We start from the raw sequence: 6,237 nt of genomic DNA, 5'->3' as shown, positions 1-6,237 counted from the left end.
CTCACCCCTCAATCACCATCTCTGACAACCATTAATTCTTTGTATCTATGTTTCATTTTATTTCTAAGATTCCACTTATGGGGTGTCTAGATGGCTCAGTCATCAAAACATGAGACTCTTGATCTTGGGGTTCTAAGTTCAAGCCCCACGTTGGGTGAAGAGATTACTTAAAATTTTTTTAAATCTTAAAAAAAGATTCAGTTTTAAGCGACATCATGTGACATTTATCTGTCAGACTTACTTCACTTAACATAATGCTCTCAAGTTTCATCCATGTTGAAACTGGCAGGATTTCCTTCCTTTTTATGGCTGAATATTCATATATATTTATATATTACATTTTCTTTATTCTTCAACTGATGGACATTTAAGTTGTTTCCATGTCTTGGCCATTATAGATAATGTTGAAATGAACATGAGGTTTCAAATATATTTTCAGGTAATGATTTTGTTTCCTTTGGATAAATGCCCAGAAGTGGAATTCCTGGATCTCATGGTAGTTCTATTTTTAATTTTTTGAGGAACCTTCATACTACTGCGTTGGTTTATATTTCCCCCAACAGTACACAAGTGTTCTCTTTTCTCCACATCCTCATCAATGCTTATTTCTTGTCTTTTTGATAATAGCCATTCTAACAGGTATGAGGCAGTTTTTTTTTGGTTCTTGTTCATTTGTCTTTAGGAGAAACAGAGCAAATAAATAACTTCTTACTAGGAAGATGAGCAAAAGACACAAACAATTTAGTGTTCCAAAGGCAACACATAGTTAAGTGCAAAAATGAAAAAGAAAACAAAAATCACCCACACTTCTTAAATCAAGATAGTGTTTGAGTTGGAGAAAGGTATTCACTGTGGCAGAAGGATGACTCTGGGCCAGGGCCTGACAGGGACTTAGTGTGCAGAGATCGCCCAGAACCCAAGACTGTGTGAACCTACACCCACCGTCTCATCCACCTACCCACTCTATGCAGCCACCAACTCCCACCCTGAGCAGAACCACCGAGGATGATAAACACCCAGGACAGTAGTATTCTGCCTTTGAGTAACTGTCCACAGCTCCAGTGCCACAGGCACATTGTTCCAGGGCCTCTGTGGTACTCCTGATGCCCCTCAGCCACTGTCAAAGATCCCAGTGGGTGAAGGGGAGGTAAGGATACTTCTCTCTGAGCTATAATGTATAAGGACGAGAAGCACCATGTGACCCATGGAAAACCTCGCATCGTCCACTTCCAGTATGAGGTCACCTAGGTGAAAGTCTTCCTGAGATGCAGCCCTGTCCGTCAAGAGCCTGTTTGTAAAAATCCCAAATAGATTCTCAGCTGATGGGAGCAAAGAAGGATTGTTAGCACTGCCAGAGTTTTCTGAAGAGAAGGTGAAAATGAACTATGTCTTCATGTGCTTCAGGAAGGGCCAGGAAGACAGAGTCCACTCCTGAAGACCTTCAGGGCTTTGAGATTGTGCATCCAGACCATTCCTGAGTTCTCTCTGGGCCATATGTGATGTTCATGGTTTACCCCTGGACCAGAACTTGTCTGATGAGGATTAATGGCCATAGAGGATGTTTTTCCCAAGAGCCACAGTTGGAGGAGAGAAAAAATTAGGCAGCCCTGGGACAATGGAGGGGGTTTCATGATGTCTAGGGAAGGACATTGAGGGGCTCAGAGTGAGGGTTGCCTATTGTGTTCTCTGAGTTGACTAGTTGAAATTGTTTTCCCAAAAAGAACAATATAAATATATTCTTCATATGTAATCACCAATAGTAAATTAAAATGTTTATGAACTGGCATTAGAAGCTTTTTAAACTGCACTGTGTGATGTGCTCTATCTATCCTAGGGGAGTACATTGCCTAGAGGGGGAGGGACTGTCTGGATCCAGAGGCAAAGACTGGAGGATTTGTGGGTAGGACTGTCAAGTTCAGATTCCCCTGCTGTTGGGCTTCCTTATTTTGGTTTTTAAGACTTGCATATTTTCTTTTCTTCCTGTCAACCCAGGGACTCCTGAATATAGGCTTTTCAGCCCCTGGGCTATGTTTTCTATACTTGAGTTTTTCTATACTCCGCCTAGGCTCCTCGGTGTGCATTTTTGTCTGGTCTGGAGAAACCAAGTCTGTCCCCTTCCTTTTTTACAGCTTAGTGTTATTCTGGCATTTGGTTAGACTGGCTTTATCTGTTTAATGCTATCAATGCATTTTAAATAGGGGCTTTGAAGTTCACTCCCACCACCAGGGCTTTCTTTGGGATGCCTTGGCCTTAAAACACTAGCCAAACTTCCAATTTGTAAATCACAACCAAGAGTTCTTATTCCTGGATGCAGGCCCAGGCCCCAAGGTGTCTCCTTCCTAGGGTCATAAAGAGCAGAGAGGAAGAGGAATAGCAACTCATGGCCAGGGGTTTGTATGAGAATCTGTTCTTGGGAACTAGATGCCTCTTCCAGCCTGAGTATAGTGCTGACTTCCCTTCCTCTCTCAACTGGTTCTGAGTAGTGTCTGAGATCCTGCTCCATAGGATTTAGGGGTGGGACTGTGGGTGTACAAGTGGCCTGCCCTTTTCTGTTTTCACTAAACAGCTCATTCTAACAGGAGAAGAAGGGAGAAAGATCCAGATTGGGTGAGGAGGTGAGGGTGTCAGGGAGACAAGTGTTTTGTGTTACTGTTTCAATAAACTGATTTAAAGTTTAAAAAAAGATACTGTTTTTATGCTAATTGATCAGATATAATAAAAGTCAATATTCTGTACTAGCAAGAGTGAGTAGAAATTGACATTTTTAAGCCCTGCTATAGCTGCATAAATAACTAAATGTTTTCTTCTTTTATTCATTAATTTGGAATATATACTGAACACCTAATATGTTGCAGATTCTGTGCAAGGAGTTAGGGATGCAATAATGAACAGACTAGACATTGCCCTGTGCTTGTAGCATTCAGTCTATTGAAAGGAATAGATGAATAATAAGAATTACACTTCCGTGCAGTGAGTGCCACTTTTGGAGAAGCACAGAAGTTAAAGAGGCCTGAACAAATGCACCCAACGCATATTTTCCCAGACAAGTGACACATAAATTTACATCTATAGGAAAAGAAGGAATTAGCCACATAAAAGTGGTGTGGTAAAGGTATATATTAGACGGGGGTTTCTTTATGACCAGGGAGTTGCTGTGTGAACACACACACAAGCATAGAAGACTATAAAAGTTGCTGAAAATTCCCTAAAAAGGAGATGGGAAGTAAGTTTCAAAACAAGCTAGAGACTAGAATATTGGACAAAGAGAAAAAAAAATTACCATACTTGAGATAGTCAATGTCATCAAAGACATGACTAATTTCCATCATACAAAGGTCCAACAAACTGAGAAGGAAGAAGGAACTATGCTGAAAGATGTCCTTATTTTGATTATGCATCTCCTTTTATTTTTCTGATTGCTAATCAAAACATCCTTCTGCATCTCTTAATTTGCCTCATTATTATTTTTTCACCTACTGAGCAGTCTGGAGCCCTTAACTATGTTGCGTATTTTCTCATATCTTAAGAGTTCCTCCTGTTTTCTTAGTAACAACCTATTATGTATACACACATACACACACACACATACATATATGTGTGTGTGTGTGTGTGTGTGTGTGTATATATATATATGTGTGTGTGTGTGTATGTATATATATATGTGTATATATATGTATATATATATATCTTTTGCTAATTGATGTATAAGTTCATTTGCTTATATATTTATGTAATAGAGACTCTTAGCTTCTACTATATAGCCATATTGTATTGGACACTTGGTATATATTAATGAACTAGACAAAAACGGCCCTGGCATGAAGGAGTTCAATGATAAATTCATAGTGTTGATAGAGTATAATGTGAATGTAAACGAACAAATGAACCATTAAATACAAATTACATTAGGATAAGATAATGAAACAAATGACTTGTGATAAGGAATGGTGGAGGAGATTGTGACTAGGATAAGATAATGAAACAAATGACTTGTGATAAGGAATGGTGGAGGAGATTGTCTAAAATAAAGTAGTCAGGAAAGACTTTTAAGTGAAATTTAAGTGGATACTTGAAGGATTAGGAAATATCTACAAAGAGTAGAAGGAACATGATCCCAGTTAGAAAAATAACATATTTGAAGTTCCATAGTTACTTATGTGGATTTTATGGTTGCCTCTGCCAGCATATATAGCATTTAATATGATGAACTGACCAACACACAATATCCAAAACTCTTTTCTGATCTGTTGAGATAACTGAGGCAGCACAAGATATTTGATTTATAGCCTTTCAGTTATGTTCTAGTCAAAATATGTAAGGAGAAACCTATTTGTGCTTTCCTTTCCTACATGATTTTACTATTCTAAGAACTTAGAAGATCTGTTAAAGCTTCTGTAACGACAAGTATGATAAAAGCTAAAAGAATCACAGAGATGTGGAGTCTGACATCTTCAAACCACTAAAAACATATTGATAGCTACCTATAAAAAGGCAGAATTTTTTTCTCACCTTTACTGAGATATAATTGACATATCATTGTGTAAGTTAAAGATGTACAATATGTTGATTTGATACATTATATATTGAAAAATGATTATCACCATAATATTAGCCAGCTAAGACCTCCATCATATCACATAATTACCATTTCTTTTTTGTGATGAGAATATTTAAGATCTACTTTTAGCAACTTTCAACTATTATTAATTATAATTACCATACTACATTAGATCACAGAACTTATTTATCTTATAACTGGAAGTTTTGACTAACATCTCTCCATAACTCCCCATACCCACCCCAGCCTCTAGTAACCACTATTATACTTTCCATTTCAATGAGTGTGGGTTTTTTCAACCTAAAAGACATGTCATAGAATATTTGTCTTTCTTTGTCTGACTTACTCCACTTAGCATAATGCCTTCAAGTTTCATTCATGTTTTGCAGATGACAGGATTTCCTTCTTTCTCATTACTAAATAATATTTGTGTGTGCACGTGTGTTTGTGTGTCTGTGTCTTCTTTATCCATTTACCCATTGATGGATACTTGGGTTGTTTCCATTTCTTTGCTACACTAAACATGGGAGTGCAGATATTTCTTTGAGGCTTTACTTTCATTTCCTTTGGATATATACCCAGAAATGGAATTGCTGGATCCTATGGTACTTCTATTTCTAATTTTTTGAGACCACTGTATTTCTTGGAATGTATTTATATAAAACAACCTATTTCTTTAAGCTACAGCCTTGAAGATTTGAGGTTTTTGTTTGTTTGTTGTTGTTTTGCTTCATGCAGCTCAAATATCCCTAAGTGGTATAAATTCCAAGTGTTTTTTTTTTCTCCTCTTGCCCCATTGTGTGTTTGGTACTCATACTGGGTAATACTGACCATGACAGAGAATTTATTATATATGAAAAGCAGAGTAATCCTATATCCTTGTGATAGTATTTAATGAGACATGGGAACTTAATTCAGCACTAGGTAATCAGAACGTGGAGATGAGAATTTCACTTAGATCTTGGCAACTGTCAGTGGTAAGAGGACTAGAGATTTTGGTCCCAAGGCTTGAACTACTTTGTTTGTTTGTTTTTGGTTATCTCAGAAAATAGTATATTTAAGTCAGCTTATTATTTTTAAGTTCACATTGTTATTGAATTGAAACATCACGCTAACAATGATAATGCATATTCATTCCAGTGGATAAAAAAGAAAGGTGTGTAATTAGGAAGTGAGTAGAGCATCAGGCCAGCCTTTGTAGGCAATGATAAGCAAACAAACTGTATTAAAGAGCAAACGGAAATCACTAATGAGTTTGAGACTGGTTTGATTGACATTACACTTTTAAAATACTATTTTAATTATTTTTTTAATTTTTGTAATGTTTATTTACATATGAAAGAGAGAGAGAGAGACAGAAATAGAGTCCCACCCAAAACCAGCAGAAGACAGGAAATAATAAAGATTAGAGCAGAAATAAATGCTATCGAAACCAAACCAAACCAAACCAAACCAAACCAAACAAAACAAAACAGTAGGACAGATCAATGAAACCAGAAGATGGTTCTTTGAAAGAATTAACAAAATTGATAAACCACTAGCCAGTCTGATCAAAAAGAAAAAGGAAAAGACCCAAATAAATAAAATAAAGAATGAAAGAGGAGAGATCACAACCAACACAACAGAAATAAAAACAATAATAAGAGAATATCCTGAGCAATTATATGCCAATAAAATGG

The 6,237-nt window shown here is 36.8% G+C and overlaps 1 pseudogene; it reads left to right on the top strand.

The window, feature by feature from the left end:
* Nucleotides 1-1,005: 1,005 nt before the first annotated feature.
* LOC125167230 (ornithine decarboxylase antizyme 2-like) lies at nucleotides 1,006-1,546 on the top strand (annotated as a pseudogene).
* Nucleotides 1,547-6,237: the final 4,691 nt, after the last annotated feature.

The sequence above is a fragment of the Prionailurus viverrinus genome, chromosome B3 (assembly GCF_022837055.1).
Source record: "Prionailurus viverrinus isolate Anna chromosome B3, UM_Priviv_1.0, whole genome shotgun sequence".
In the NCBI taxonomy this organism is placed as follows: Eukaryota; Metazoa; Chordata; class Mammalia; order Carnivora; family Felidae; genus Prionailurus; species Prionailurus viverrinus.
This window is presented reverse-complemented; position numbering and strand designations above follow the sequence as displayed.